The following is a 16,835-nucleotide window of genomic DNA, read 5'->3' as shown; positions in this document are numbered from 1 at the left end:
CAAAAATTTCTAAAAATGTGGACCCTTAGGCTAAGGTCTCTTATATACATATTCAATTAATTCCTAATGCACATTGGAAAGTTCATTTTGAACTTCTGTTTCAGGGGAATTCATTTTAGATATCAGGAGAATTTTTGTATCCAAAAATATCTCAATTTTTCTAGACATTTTCTCTCTCAAGGCCAAAACATGGTAAAACAAGATCTTTCTCCATTTCTAAGGGGGGGACTGAAGGGAAGGTTCTTACATCTGTATATCTCAAAAGATGGGGGAGAGGAATCTTACATTCTACCCCACTTGAAAAACGCGAGATGTCCTCATCTCGCAACTAGAGAATAATCTCGGTAAGAATCATGTTGTTACTCCCAGGGCGGGACTCTTTCTCTTCTTAATCAAGTCCATTTTTCCAACTTAACAGACGCTCAAAGAATCTTAGGTGAAAAGACCACTTTATTTATAATTCAAATCCATCTTTAGATCCAATTGATTCTGGGATTCCTTAAAGTTTGGTCAACCCTCTCAGAATCCTAGGATAAAGATCCCTCCTATAAGAAGAAGCATACAGAACTCATCATCAGAAAATAGTTCATTCATTTCCTTATTAACACAAAAATGGTCCATCGGACCAGTAATTTCATCTGAACACTTCTCGTGGAAATTTATTCATCCTCATTGATTCTCTTCATTCATCCTCATTGTGGCTTTATTCAACTTATCTTCTTTCAACCAGAATTCTGAAATCATCATCTTTCAACAATCAGAATCCAAATCAATTCATCAATTCTCAACTAGAATTCTAAAATCATATCAACCAGCATTCGAATTCATCATCTGGGATATCATTTTTGCTTCTAACTTCAAGGTCTTAGATTCATTTATATTGTCAGTAAAGAGCTACAGTATACCCACGGTATATACGGGTGGTCACGGTCCTTGGAGCTATAAGGTAAATACCATCATATCTAGGCCTCAAGCAAGTCAGGGATTCCACACAATTACGGTACTTCCATCTAAAAACTCAATTCATCGATTAAAAGTCTTCATTAATGAAGCTTAAGGAATGATAAAACAATATGTAAATACTCTTTTTGAGTTTATAAATTTATGATAAAATTAGTTTTTCCTTCTTAAGCTTTCAACAAAGCGCTGATACCAGCTGTGAGACCCCTGTCCCCCTCCGTGCACCGGAATCCGGGAAGCTAGCAACGGAAGTAGCAACCTCACACGCGGGGCAGGGTTTCCCACTCAAGGCCTTGCCCACAAATGTCTGGACAAGAGACTAATCCCTCGGTTCTTTGAAAACCGAACCCGAATAAAAACTTCCCTCGCCCAGAAAAAGCATAGGCGATTCCTCTAAGAGAATTATTCTAATGTAATCAAAGGCCTTAACTTCCCTTTTTCATTCCGACCGAACCCCGCGGATCACATGGCCAGATCTAGGGAGAAACTTGCATTGGATCATAGAGATCAACGCTTTTTTCCTCATCAAAGAGGCATAGCCGTTGATTCTTTTCCATAGAACAAGGATTAACCGTGATTTACTTCAACTATTGTAACTTGAACAGAATTGAATTTTAATTATAGGGATCCATTAGTCCAGCCTCCAGTCCCATGTGTTAGCCAACTGCCCAACCACTGTATTGATAGGATCCATTTAGAAATTTGGTTATGTTTTGTTTTCCCGGGTACCACTAAAAAAAGTTCCCAGGCCCCCTAGGTGGCACTCATGCAAAATACAATTTAGATACACCACTTACACACCCAATATGAAATTGCCTTTTATAGATTTAGCTATCTTTAAAGCAAACTTGAAATGAACCCATAGAATTACTGATCATAATCCTCCAAAATATCCAGATCCAATTTTTAACTTTTCCACTTTCCATTCAAAAATCCAATTTCAGTCATTCCTTCCTCGGCGTACCTATGGCATCATTGGCAACCAGAATGCTCACCCTCTGCTCACTTAGGGACCTTTTCCATAGTTCCTAGCCCATAGTACCCAGGAATATAATCAAGTATTCCATTCATCCCTTCCTCAACGTACCTATGGCATCATTGGCAACCAGAACGCTCACCACCTGCTCACTCAGGGGCCTTCAATAGTTCCTAGCCCATAGTAGCTAGGAATATAATCACATAAAAATCATATGGACTCTTAGTTGAAGATCAGTAAGATCAACCAACAAGATCCATGTAAAAGAGCCATGAACTCATTCGTTTGAAGACCAGCAAGGTCAATCAACCAGATCCATGCACGTGTTCAGATAACAAACTCCAACTCATTTTCTTCCTCGACGCACGCTCAACGACCCAGAGCGCGAGCACCGTATGGTCAGCACCCTTTAGGTTCCTTAGCAGGTGACCTAGCGCTTCACTCATAGGCCGCTTCCTTGGTCCCTCATCCACCATACCGGAAGCTCACCATTTTAATGGAACCGAGGCTGGTCAAGACCTCGGCCAACCTTGCCATGCGAGACGTCCTTCATTGACTCTCCGTCAGCTGTTGCACTTAGGTCTGCACGACCTCATTCACAAGATGGTCAAAATGTTTTCCCAGCATTCTTGACATAAAACAATCTTTAAAAAAATAAGTCTTATCTACAAATATAATTCCAAACAAAATTCCCTTCTTTCCTCATCCTTTCACATTATTTCTCATTCTTTCACATTATCTCTCATCTTTTCTCATTATTCCACATCCTTTTACATTATTCCTCAACATTTATCATCTTCCCATATTTTTCTACATCAATCTATATCACATCACATCATTCCCACATCAATTCACATCCAATCACATCATTCCCACATCAATTCACATCCAATCACCATCATTCCCATATCAATTCACATCATTACCACATCAACTCACATTCAATCACATCATTTTCACATCAACTCACATCCAATCACATCATCCCATATCAATTCACATCCAATCACATCATCCCACATCCATTCACATCTATTCGCATCATTTCACATCATTGCACAACCATTCACATCATTTCACATCCATTCACATAATTTCACATCATTTCTACATCCATTCACATCCAGTCACATCATATCACATCCATTCACATCATCCTACATCCGTTCACATCCATTCACATCATTCTTACATCCATTCACATCCATTCACATCACTCCTACATTCAGTCACATCCATTCACATCACTCCTACATTCATTCACATCCATTCACATCCGTTCTCATCATTCCTACATTCATTCACATCCATTCTCATCATATCACATCTATTCACATCATCCTACATCCGTTCACATCCACTCACATCATTTTTACATTCATTATTCATTCACATACATTCACATCCATTCTCATCATTCCTACATTCATTCAGATCATTCCTACATTCATTAATATCCGTTCACATCCGTTTCATCATTCCTACATTCATTCACATCCGTTCACATCCATTGAATGATATAAAATTTGTGCATAACCTTCTTTATTTTTTGACTATTGAATAATGCTCAAAAATCCACTTTTAGCATAAAAATATCTATGCCTAGAATATGATAGGAATTCCTCTTTTTGCTTTATTAAGATTATGCATAAAAATAAGATATATCTTTTTTGTAAATATTTTGTTATATCTTTTATGTAATGAAATGATGCAATTAAGCTTTAATTGCAAGTTTGTATTAAGCTTTAATTGCAAGTTTGTATTAAGCAAAAATATTTACAACACTCTTCAAAATGTTGTCTACTTGTTATGGCATGTTCTTATTTGTTTGGTATACAAAATTTTGTTACACTAAATCTAAATTCTTCCTTCTCATCTTCTTGAGATGATCTCCATGCCGCATGACGTGTTGGTCTTGTGCTAGCTTTCCACTTTAATGATCTCCTCATTTTGGCTTGATTACATGTTGCCTTTGCTAAATCACTTGTATGGGCCTTCTCCATGAATAGTTTTTGCCCAAAAGTATATCTATAAAACCAATTGAACATTTCCTTAAGGTAATTTGTACGAGTCTTCCCTCCTCCATGTCAGGTGTTTTTGAGATATACTCCCCTAGCTCGATAGTGAGATTTTTCCATTCCTTGGGTGCTCCATATGTCAAGAGAACCATATTCATTCATGAAGTATGCACTATGAGCATAAAAAATACGCTGCAGAAGAAAACAAGACCAATTCAGAAGCTATTATTCAAAATCATTTCAAATTGAACTCTACATGTTTACTATGTAATACGTAATGTTGGTATCACCCCATGTATCGATCATGGCCTTTTAAAATTTTGAGACACTCCTCTACAGTCGTCCTGCTTTTGGTCATTAATTTAACCATCTTATTGAAGTTTGACCAAACCTTCTCATGTAGAACTACAAGGCTTGGATTGGTGCAGTCAAACATCGTACATTTACACAAATCCTTCCACAAGTCCTAGGACTTTGAGTTCTTTACTTTTTCTAGTCTCTCTTGAAAATGTCTTGCCTTATATCCACTCATAGACACCTGCTGTGCCACTTCATGATTCATGCCAGAGGTCTTCTTGTTAACAATAATCTGCACATTACTACCATGGTACCCAATTGAGTTGAGTAGCTCCTCTACTTTTTGAAAAGCAATGGTAAATACATAATCAATGTGACACTTGAGCAGACGATCAAGCACATGCATAAATGCATGTAAAGTACAAAAGTGGACATTCTTGAGTTCGAAGGGAATAATAGGATTCCATTCGGGATCTCTCAAATGCCTATTTGACTCAGCTAGCATGTTAGCAAACAAGACACCACCAACCCAATTGCCAGCATCATCATCCACTATGTCGTTCTCATCATCTTGATTCTCTAGCTTCCTCTTCCTTCCTGCCTTCTTCTGTTTCTTTTCTCTCACCATTCTCATGCAATAGTATTCTCCAATTTTGTGTTGCACATCATCATTGTGCATGTCCTCTTTACTAATCTTATATTTCTATGGATAGGAAAAATATTCCTTGTGATGCCTTGTTTGCGGAGTGTATCTTTTTGCAATTGATGGAGGGCTTGATATCCTTTTGTGCTAATGCCCACCTCATCGCATGCATTCTAAACCTCCTCGTCAACGCTTAGAAGATTGGTAATGTCATCTCATTTGCGACGAGTACCTGACGTATCTTCTTGTGATGCAGTTCTCGAATGATGGAAAGAATGTCATGCCTCCTCACACAACTACAATTGGGCTCTCCATGCATCACTCATGCTTAACCTTTTTAGTACCCAAGCAGCCCATTCTCATCCTCTCCAACAAACTGAATAAATGAAGGGAGATCAATGAAGGGTGGAGAACAATGCGAAAAGGGATCATTAGGATATAAATATCCATCAACCCAAAGATCCACATTAGTCTGACCCTGTTGTCTTCTTGAATGCTTCTCTTGTGCATTCAAACGTTCTTTCTTGATTGGTGCATATTCATTCAATATACGAACATGCAAGTCCACCGTCCACACTCTTGTTGAATATGAAATTTCTCTGTGTGCTATTTGAAAAATGGAAGAGACTATTCTGAAGTGACTCAAGGTTGTCCTATTGTATTCATCGCTATCCTGTTGTATCACAACAATGGGAGCTTGGGGAAGAGGGAGAGAGATAGAGAAAGAGAGAGAGAGAGAGAGAGAGGGAGATAGACCTATTGTATTCACAATAGGAGAGGAGAGATTGGGAAAAAGGGAGAGAGAGAGAATCTTATTTTACAGAGGTTGGTAAGAAACGTGATGAATAATAGTAATGATTGAAAGAAACGAGATATGGGGGAAATTTTAAATATGACTATTAAAGTGGAGTAAATAAGATTGAAAGTGTAGATATCAGTGATCATGCTAGTAGGGGTTTTAATAGATAGAAAGAGAATCCTAGAGAGAATCCTAGTTTGAAAATTAGAGAGATCCCCTACTTTTAGGCCCAAAAGTAGGCTTCATGAGGTTTTTCTCCTTAACACTAGTTCTGTAATTGGACACTGTCTTGTTTCTCACCAAAACTTTGGAATTTTTTGGGAAACCTAGAAACAACATTTCTACACCTTGTTTCAACCATGGGTCGGTTAAAAGTCAAAAAATAAAGGGGATTTTTCATGATGTCAAAACACAAGCTATATTAGAAATTTGACAAAAAAAACTCTAACTTGAAATTTTCATTGAAATTTGAAGCTGTTTTGTCAAAAATCCCATAAAATGCCTATAACTTCTTGAATAATTCATGTTTTTCATGTTTGTAAAAGTCAATTGGTAGAACTTGGGGTTTCAAAACAACACAATCTCCTTAAGGTCCTAGTTCCTAAGCTACTTGTGAACTATAACAAAAATCTCATAATTACCAAGATGGTGAAAAAGAGGAAAATTTTGGCCTCCCAAAGGTACTTCCATAAAACTAGGGTTATGTTAGTGCAAATTGGCAATCGAAAATGATTATATAGTTCAAAAGCTAGTTAATACATATTTTTTGGGGTCCCAAGCTCAAGTAAATCTTGCTACTTGAGCACTATCTTAGTTTTTCAATCGTGCTACATTTTTCAAAATTTTTAGATTCTCTCAACAACCATGAAACAAAGGTTTTAGGTGCTCAAATTATGTTTGTACAATGTACCTTAGCGGAATTTTTCTATACAGACAAAATGTTGCATGTTTACTAAGGAATGTAATGCGTATGACTCAAGAATCTAAACCCAAAATTTTTGTTATGTGCAGTTTTGACATTTTGAAACAATTAATATTTGTAGCTTACTAAGGGGCTTTTACATATAACTTTAAGATCTCAATGGATAGAGTAAGCATTGTATCACCTTAAAAAACTTGTAAACACATTAAAACCATGTATTGGTTTGGATACAAATGGATGCTAAAAAGTGGTGTATCAAACACACACAACTTCCTACTATTTTAGACACTCTCAATTGAATTTTATTTCATGTGAAACTTGGCAAAATCTTTGACACAAATATGAAATAATTACTTGGAATTTTTCACGGCGCTTAGTGATTTTTTTCTCTATGCTTATAAGGCGATTTTCTCAAACCTGAGTTGCAGTCTCATGCAAGTCCTATTTATGGGTGTAATTCCTTATCATGCGAGCATCCAAATTGCAAGGTTACATTTTTTAAAGACACACTAGGTCACATATTCAAACTCCTGAAGAGGGATTTTGAATATGTCTTTCCTAGCGCAAGTAGCATTTTATTTGCATCGTCCGAAAAAGGACACTTAAGTGTCCTTTTTTGGTACCAAACTAGTGTTAAGCCTCAATAAAATTAGTCTTAATTCCTTAAAATTAGGGAGCCTTACAGGGCCCTTTTTATGCTCAAATGCCCCCTAAGGCATTCTAGTGTGCCGATTGATAGAATGTATTCTGCGATTAGATCCTTCTAGCAACATTTTGGAAGCAATCAACTTCTCTACACCCTAACAAAGAAATCAATGTGTCCCCAACGAATAAGGATGCATTTTAGAAATGCCTCAGACATCAAAATGACAATACAAATTATGTCAGTATCTTAATAACTTGCATTTGGCTTTGTCTTACAATATCTCTCGACAATCTCTTACTATGGGTTATGATTATAGGCGATACAAACTTAAGTTGGGTATCTCGAAACCTTTGACTCTGATATAGATTGCATGTCATTTAGGTTTGAGTTGCAGGTTATTCCACATGCTGAAAGAAAGGGGGTTAATGTTACCTCTCAGTGGACATTAAAAGACGTTAGGGAAACCTTGGAGTTTCTTGACAACACCACCCCTAGTTATAAATTCAAGGTCAATGGTACTACAATTGGAAAGAAGAGCTGAATGCTCTATATCTTGTATGAGTTGTTTACCTCCAACTGTTGTAATTTTTGAACCATGAATGAATAGACAATTGACATTTTTCTTAACCATTGCCATTTGTGAACAAACATTTAGTAGATAACTATATCTTTCATAAACGAATTGTGATTTATATACAATAAATGGTACAAATACATCTTGTGAGTTACAAAATGTTACTGCGTGTGTGAAGTTACAAAATATTCTAATGCTCTTGATCTTCACTTTGTTTATTTGGGCTCCCAAACTTTGCCTGCACTTGATCTTCACTTTGCTTATTTGGGCTCCCAGACTTTGCATGCTCTTGATCTTCACTTTGCTTATTTGGACTCCCAGACTTTGCTTGCTCTTGGGCTTCACTTGGTTTTTTTGGACTCCCAGACTTTGCTTCCTCTCGTCCTTGAGCAGGAACAGCACCAAAGTTGAGGGGCTTTTCTGAGCAGAGGGCTTCTTTGCATGACATTTCTTTTGTGAGGATTAATAAAAGATGCTCAAACAAGAAGAAATAAAGAAAGGATGTACATGGCCAGTTGTTTCAAAAAGGCACACAAAAGGATGCCCCAAACGAAAGCAAGAAAATATTGTCCATACACTTATATGTTAAGCACACACACCAAAGATAAACAAAGAGGTTGGATATGGTATTTCCAATATAAGATGTGCACAACAATCCATAATGGCGCGATAGGTGGTAAATCACCCTTGAAGATGCATGCAATTCGCGCCGTTAACGAATGGTAAAAAATAAATATTTTCCAATTGATGATCAATCAATAAAGTACTTCCACATAAAAGACATGCAGACCATTCCATACAGCGTGATAAGGTGGTATTTCCCTTAAAGAAGTAGGCGATTCGAGTTGGACGGCTAAAAAACACTACTCTCTCTCTCTCTAGTAGCACTAGCACACCAAACTTGGATCGGAGAGGGGGGCCACTTACAATATCAGGTATGTAGTCTTATTTCTATGACAAACTCAAGGGGCCCATATTTCACCCCTACAACCTTGTCGACACATGCTCGTCTGCAAAAACGGTGCGATAGGGGCAAAACCGCGTGCTATTTTAGATCCCTTCGTGCCGTTAGTAAGAAGACCACACTGGATTACCTGAAGGCACGTGGAGACTTCACTTGGGAATGATGTGGTCGCACGCAAGGACAGAGCTCTCTCAAAGTGAAAAATAAATAATGTGGTCCCATATTTCTATTTATACCTCACAGACCATTGGACACACGGCACATTGCGATTCATTGTCTCCAACGGCTAGTGACACATGGCACATTCTTAGTGGATCTTTCATCAACGGTACATTCCTCCACGTGGCCTTCCATGATTCATTGTTATACAAGGTATGTAAATGTTGTATATAAACGTTGTCGCTCATTTCATTTTTCCAATGTATCCGCGGTGCGAAGGCTTGGTTTATAGAAATTGAAGGTCTTTGTTATCGCACTGTTCCGAAATGGCATCTTCCCCATCACCAACTCATGCCTCACCAAGGTCACCATCTCCAGTGGGCGGTTCACCATCTCAAAGGTCTACCTCACCAAAAACACCTATTGGTTTGCAGTCTTCATCCATGTCCAAAGTTTCCAAAAAGAGAGGGCTTTCTAAATCTCTTACAGTAGTTACAAAATCATCTAAGAAAGTGAAGGAGACAAGCCAACCCTCTCCAACAAAGCCTACTGGGTCCTCAAGTCTTTCTCTTAGTGCACTAGATACCCAATCAAAGTCTAGTGTATCCAAAGCACGTGGAAGGCTTACAAAGTCGCCAAGGTTGCAGGTTCTATAGCATCAAAAAAGTTTAAGTCATCACCCAAGGCTCCTAGTCTTTCTGAGATGGTAGAGGTGTCTCCTATAGAGAGAATGTTGGATTTTCTTATTGAAAGTGGAATTGAGTCCTCTTTCTTTCCACTTGCTAAGGATATTTTCAATCCAAAAATTTATGTTTCAATGATTATTAATCATGCCGCCATGCAATTTATCAAAGAGGACTTTGATGAATTTAAGGAACTTGCATGGCCTTCTATCTTGATTGATAACAAGGAGTATGTCCCTGTGGGAACCTCCTATGTCCAGAGACAAACATTTACAAAGAGGTGTAGTATGTACAAACTTCAAAGGTTTTTAGTAGAAAATGTAGACTGCTCCTCTCATCCAAAAGGCTACAGGAGAATGGTCAAAGCTACTGCGTTCATAGTTTTCTCCATTGTCAAATATCCTCTTAGAGGTGAAGAGGAGGAACTTGAGGAGATTGAAGGCTCTTTAAACTTTTGCTTTCTCAGAGATTTAGAGGCAAATGATATAGAGGAGGAACTTGGACCCGAGGAGGAGGAGAGGCTTTCCCAAGGATAATGAAATCACATAATTAAAGGCACATACAATTGTTCAGTCACCCAAGGAAGGTGGAGATCCATTGCATAAATATATTGTTCCTTCACTGCTGCCAAGTTTTCCTATCAAGGATAAGAAGTATTTACTCCTTACTGATATTCAAAAGTTATTTAACTTGAGGGAGGACTATTGTCTTGCCATCATTGCAGAGGGTTGTGAAGCTGCTAAAGGGCTCATTGATATTGAGAATGAGCATAATGATGAATTTGCTGCTTTAGATGTGTCTACTTCAGATGAAAAGTTCATTGACTCAACTCATGCTTTATCATTATGTATTAAGAAAGCACAGGAGTCACAACTCATGCTTTATCATTATGTATTAAGAAAGCACAGGAGTCACAACCATTGACTCCGAAGATGAATTTAATCAGCTTCAAGCTTCACTTGGTATTGCTGATATGTTGGTAGGGAACAGAGTGATTATGTCCAACTTAAAGACATCAAAGAAACCTCAATCTCACTCTGGACATCAGATATACTTGAACAAGATGAAAATCAAAAGGTAAATGAATATGAATTTGAATCCATACATTTTATTGGTTTAACTTACAATAATTTCACAGTATTTCTCTTGTTTACAGTTGGAGCTAGCAGATGAAAACTTCTTAGGGAGAGGTAAAGGCTCAAGGCAAGTAGGCTCTAGCAAGAAAGATACTGCACTTGGACACTATTTGTCCAAAATGGATGAGAATATTTTCCACGCATAGCCAATTCTCCGACAATGCAGATTGACTGGCTTATACTTTGTATTAAAGCTCTTTGCAGACTGTATGGCTTCTCAACTATACAAGCCAACGCTAACAAAATCATGTTTCTTGAGAAGACAACCGCTACTAGAATTTTTGGTTATGGCCCTGTGTTTTCCGCCTTTGGAGCAAGATATTTTTTGACATACTCTGCGTATGCTCTAGCTGCAAATAAACCTGATGTAAACACACTAGTAGGTGGCTACAATAGAAGGAAATTTCTACGCTCCAAGGGAGCACTGACAAAGGATGATGATGTGAAAACTTTGGAATAGACTTTTGTACATACTCTGGATTACAATAAATAACTTTTTGTACAAAGTTATGAATACAACAGTTCTCTTTTTTTTTAAGAGTGTTATGTGTCCGAAATGTCATTTTTCTGCATTCTTTGTAGTTGTCTTTTCAAAAACCAGTTGAATAACTATGCAAGAGCATTGCTTCTTGTAGCCCCTCCACCATGTCTTGTGCTCCGAAAGAATGATGTGTGTGCCTAGTAATGTGACTTTTCCATCCCTTGGTTACTGTATGTTGCTAGGGGTCCATGCTCCTCAACAAAATATGGCCCATGTACATGGAGGATGTGCTGCATAACAAATTTTTTTTTTTAGCATATGTCAATTCCACTAAGTGTATCATGAATACAAAGGAGTCTTACCAAATAGTATGTGATATCTTTTTCTCCCCATGCTTCTTTGATTATTTGAATGAGATTTGTAATAGAACTTTTATACTCTTGCGCATATGTAGCTGATGTCTTCTATTGTCTAAGAACATTTAAAAAGATGTCAAGATGCTTCCAAACCTCCATTCTAAGATTTTCTAGCCGATGGTGTATTGGCAAACTATTTCAGAGCAGTCCTAGCAGTAGAAGCTGAAAGGGATCTTGGCAAACCAAAAGCCCTTATTCTCTTGCATCTAAGATTTTGGAACCATAATGCGACTAATACCCACAGTGTCACAAGTCTCTACTATTTCATCTAGTTTCACAATGGTCGTTAAGTCTCTTACCAACTCTTTGAGAGTAAGATCTCTCAAATTTGTATTCTAGATAGAGATTGAAGAATTCTGACTAGGTCTGTCTTGTTCATGGTTTCAATGTGAGAAGCTTGATTAATACCTGAAATGTGAGAGACACATTTCTTTGCAAGGTCGAGTCTCCTCTTTTTAGCCCCACTACTTTTAGGCAACTCACTTATATTCTTTAAAGTTCTCTTTCTCTCTCTGAATCCTCCTGGGGTTTCTTTCAAGTTTACTAGTTTCTCTTTTAAGGAGTGGTTTATAGCTTCTAGCTCTCTAATCTTATCATAAAGCTCTGAAATAGTTTTCTGAGATGTTAATAAAGTTTCTTTTAGTTGATGCATTTGGACTAAGCACACAAAAGATGCAGAATATAACTTCATACAATAACCAAGCAGACCATCAAAACCATCTCCAAATAAATCTAATCAAGTCATGAACATTTTACAAATGGAGGAGGTCTACCAGTTGAAGGATCATTGGGATAAATACTTTCATCCACCCACAAATCAATGTGCTTTCTTCCCTCTTGTTGTAGTCTGTTTGCCTCATCTTTGTCAAATAATGCTCAGTGATGAATACTTCTCCAAGATGAGTAGACCTGATCTATGTTAATAGCAAGTTTGTATCTGTGAAGTAGAAGTGGTCATTATTTAAACATGATCTTTGAGGCTACTATCTTCTTTGGCATCTTTCCAAAATTCCTAAATGGGGCAAAAATAAACTTTAAACCATCTGCAACAGCATGAGATTCCCAAGCTCTTGAGCCTCCATAATTAAAGCTAAAGTGCCACTGTCTAACATATAATGTCCAATCCCTTCACTTTACACAAATAACAACAACTTACCTCTTTTCCAGTTTGAAACCCTCTTCATTACTCCAATTAATGCATTTGGCTAATCATGCAACCTTGCTTATTTAACCCTTTCATGACCCACAAAAGGAAACAACCCGAAAATCTTGACACAACTTAAACTAATCCTCAACTAGCCCAACTTCTTTGAAAGACCCCTTTGAGTTAACTTTAACACTCTAGTTTTATGCCATATATAGCCACACCAATGTTCGATAAAAATGGAGTTTAGTGTAGTTTGTACTTTCTTATTTTCAAAAATACCTTCAAATTTAAAACTTGAAGGTACAAATAACTCCAAATTTTGAGAAGTTATAAAACCAAAACCTTCAGTTTTGAAGATTTTCTTTTATAAATAATTTCTAGATGAAGGTTTTCCACTTTTGGAACAATACTTTTTATCGAACACTAGCCACACCAAGCAAAGAAATAACAGCTAAGTAAGCCACCTTGCTTTTTTGACCCACCTTGCCTTTTCAGACACGCGAAAGAAGACACTCCAAGAAACCCGACACTACTTCAACTAATCCTCTACCTGCCCAACATCTTTGAAAGAGCGCTTTGAGTAAATTTAAACTCCTTAGCCACACCAATCCAAAAAATAACATCTTACTAACTTATAAAAAATCAACCTTCTTAATGAGGTCCCGATATGATTTGACTTTGCATAATCTCAAAAATATGTGTACAAGTCTCAATACCAGTTTTTAACCAGCCTGTACAGGTTCATATAAGAGATTTATTAAGGCACAGTTGCCCTATCTGACATTGAAAATTTAGTATGCTGATTGTGTGGTAGGTTGTTGGGGGCATTGCCCTGCAATGATTGCCACTCCTAGATGCATGTCCACGACTTCTTACACCAAACAGGTGTTGGAGTCGTATTAGACTAAGGGGTAATAACCTCACACATGGATTAGAGCCTATTCTTAGGTAACAACCTAACAATAAATCAATTTTCTTTCTAAATAGACCGTGAAGAGAAAGGGGCAGATTGCAAACCCTAGACTAAACCTGGTGAGAATCGAGGCTCTGCTCTCTCTCTCTAACACACACACACACACACAAACACACGTGGAAAGAGCAAGCCTATTAGATAATATGACACAGAAGAACACCCGGGGCTTCTTAAGTGGTAGCCTGCCAGACACAGGAAGCTCCAAATATAACAGCAGAAACTTTCGACGCAAGTCTAGCATCCTTTCGAACTCCTAATCTAAGTTGGCTTCACACAAGTAGCGTGGACACATCTCTCGCCCAAAATATTTCTTTTGCATCAATAATTAATTAACTAATGAGAAGTAGAGGTCGAGTTATACTAAAGTCTCAACCTTAGGTTCAGTTTCATCATCAAACTTTGAATCTTAGGGGGGGGTGTTCAAAACGTCTGCATCTTTTGGATTAATTCGTCGTGGCTGCCTTGTAGGGGTGAGCTTATTTTTGTGCCAGCACATGGATAACATTGTTCCCTCGTCTCGTAGGTGATATGCCAAGCGTGCAGACATCATGCATGGTAACTTGATTTATTTATTTATTTATTTTTGCATTTATAGTTTTTTTTTGGGGTGTTCTCTATAAGATGAGTTGTAAACGCACGCCTTTCTGTGCCTTTATCAAATGGCTTCTTGGTATATGGTTTCACCATCTTGGGCACCTCTCCGTGCACTTTGTTTTTGTTTTCAGTAGCACAGCCGCTTTGTTACTCGATCGTCTCTGTTTCTAATATCTCAAAACATGCTCTACAAACAAAAACTGTGTGCTCCATTTTGTATGTGCAAATAAGATAGTCCTACAAGCCTTCTTTTGTACGCGTATGTTTAATTTTGAGTACCTTCAATTTTTTCTAAAGGCTTAAAATTTTCATATATGAGCTTAACTTTGAACTGAGCATTATTTTTTATAATTTTTATAATTTCCTAAAAATTTTATGTTTATTGCTAGATAGGATTAGTATAAGTTTTCTACTTGCATTAGCTTCCTCTTCATCCCCCACCTTTAGTGAGAGAGAACCATTGTGAAAAACCATCACTTGGGTTGTCTCCATCTAGGAATAAAGAGCTCTCCCTTCACTCCATTGGCAAGTAGCACTGCAGAGTGTGATGACATGACAGACGAGCTAGTGCACCCGTATAAGGAAGTTGCATTTGTGCTTGTAAGGCAAGACCCAACGAGGCGAATGTAAGTTCATCACCCCATAGGCAAGGAGCATTGTGATGTGACAACCGAGTGAGGGCACGATGGGACGAGCTAGCGACCCATATAGGGAAGTTGCATTTACAACTCTAAAGCAAGACCCAACGACACATGTTTTGGCAAGGCTAATGTAAGCTCTTGACTTGAATATATTTGGCATCGTTGTCGGGGACTAACCTAGGGCTTAGCTTTGCCCATTCATCCATTCTAAGCTATTGGGATCACCCAATATTGCCCAATGTTGATTAGGAGGTTACACTAGATCGGGTTCACATTAAAGGCTTTTAATGCTTTTGGAGTAGGTCTAAAAATGGTTTTAGACACGTTTAAAAAAAATAAACTAGGCTCACATCATCCAGGTTTATGCCTCTAGACTCACATCTACAGACTCACGTCATAGGCTCACACATCCAGGTTCATGCATTCACATTCAAATTTGTAGGCTCACACATCCAAGTTTATGTATTCACATTCATGTCTATAGGCTCTACAGTCTCTAGACTCACGTCATAGGCTCACGCATCCAAGTTCATACATTCACATTCAAGTCTGTAGGTTCACATCTTTTTTGTATGAACTAGGTTTACACACTTTTCATTTTCAAAATAAGCATACCTAGGGCATAGACTTCTAGGAACTAGGCCTATGATGATAGGGTGGCTCTGCACTTTAATTCTCTAATAATTGTGAAGGACAATAATTTTTGTTAGAACTTGTAGCTAGTATAGATTGCAAGTCCTCCAAGGACATGAGTAGGTATGTAGTCTTCAAGGTAGTAATAATTAGTCAGTACAAGGACATGAGTAGGTATGTCCTTGTGAGTCTTCAAGATAGTAATAATTGGTTCGGTACAATGAAAGTCCTCCAACGACATGAGTAGGTATGTCCTTATGAGTCTTCAAGGTAGTAATAATTGGTCGATACAATGTTAAGTTTACCTACCTCTAGACTCATGTCTCCACGCTCACGTATGTAGGCTCAAGTGTCTAAACCCACAACTCACATGTCCAATCTCACAGCTCACCTGTCTAAGCTAGCGTCTTTTTGCATGGCATAGTGGACTTGCGTCCCCAACCCGAGAGTTGGTTTGGCTTGTTTTTGGAGTTTTTATGGATTTTTTAGATTTGGTTATTAAGCAAGTTTTGATGGATTTGCATTCTTCTAAGCTACCAATTCGAATAGTGCATGAAAATTTGTAAAATTATGAAATGCATGAACACAATTAAGTATCCCACTCTATTCCATCCTAATAGGGCTTAATGCTCATGTTTTTGTAGTGGATTCCACTCCTAATCACAATTGCTAAGCCTATTCGTTGGCTCAATGTAATAAAATCTAAGCTTTTTAGTCTCTAATTTTATACAAATCACAAATGAAATCAGGGTTTTACCCTTCCAATAGATGAAACTAGCAAAAATGATAATACAACCGATTGTAATGCATCAAATGACACTTTCTCAAACCCACCATGCCTTCAATCCCAGCAAAATAACTAGCACTTAATAGAGTGCCCCTTGTTATGAAGGCTAGAGTCCTTTGGAGCAAGGAGCTTTAGGAAGAAATGAGCTAACAAAACACATACGTAAGCAAAGGAACACGCAACACTTAGAAACAAGAGCCGCATGTCAATGGTCCTCCGAGCTCTGATTCCAGAACAAGCTCTGTGTGAACAATGCCATAAACTTCATGACAAGGGCACTAAACCTTTAGGTGAAGCTCTAGTGAAGGTGCGGGAGTGGGACCAAGAACCTCACGGTTTGCCCCCACTAGACGAAGTCAAACAATGTTCCTGATGCCATAATGTTT

The sequence above is a fragment of the Cibotium barometz genome, chromosome 7 (assembly GCF_041138505.1).
Source record: "Cibotium barometz isolate CiBa-2024 chromosome 7, ASM4113850v1, whole genome shotgun sequence".
In the NCBI taxonomy this organism is placed as follows: Eukaryota; Viridiplantae; Streptophyta; class Polypodiopsida; order Cyatheales; family Cibotiaceae; genus Cibotium; species Cibotium barometz.
Note: the sequence above shows the minus strand (reverse complement) of the source record.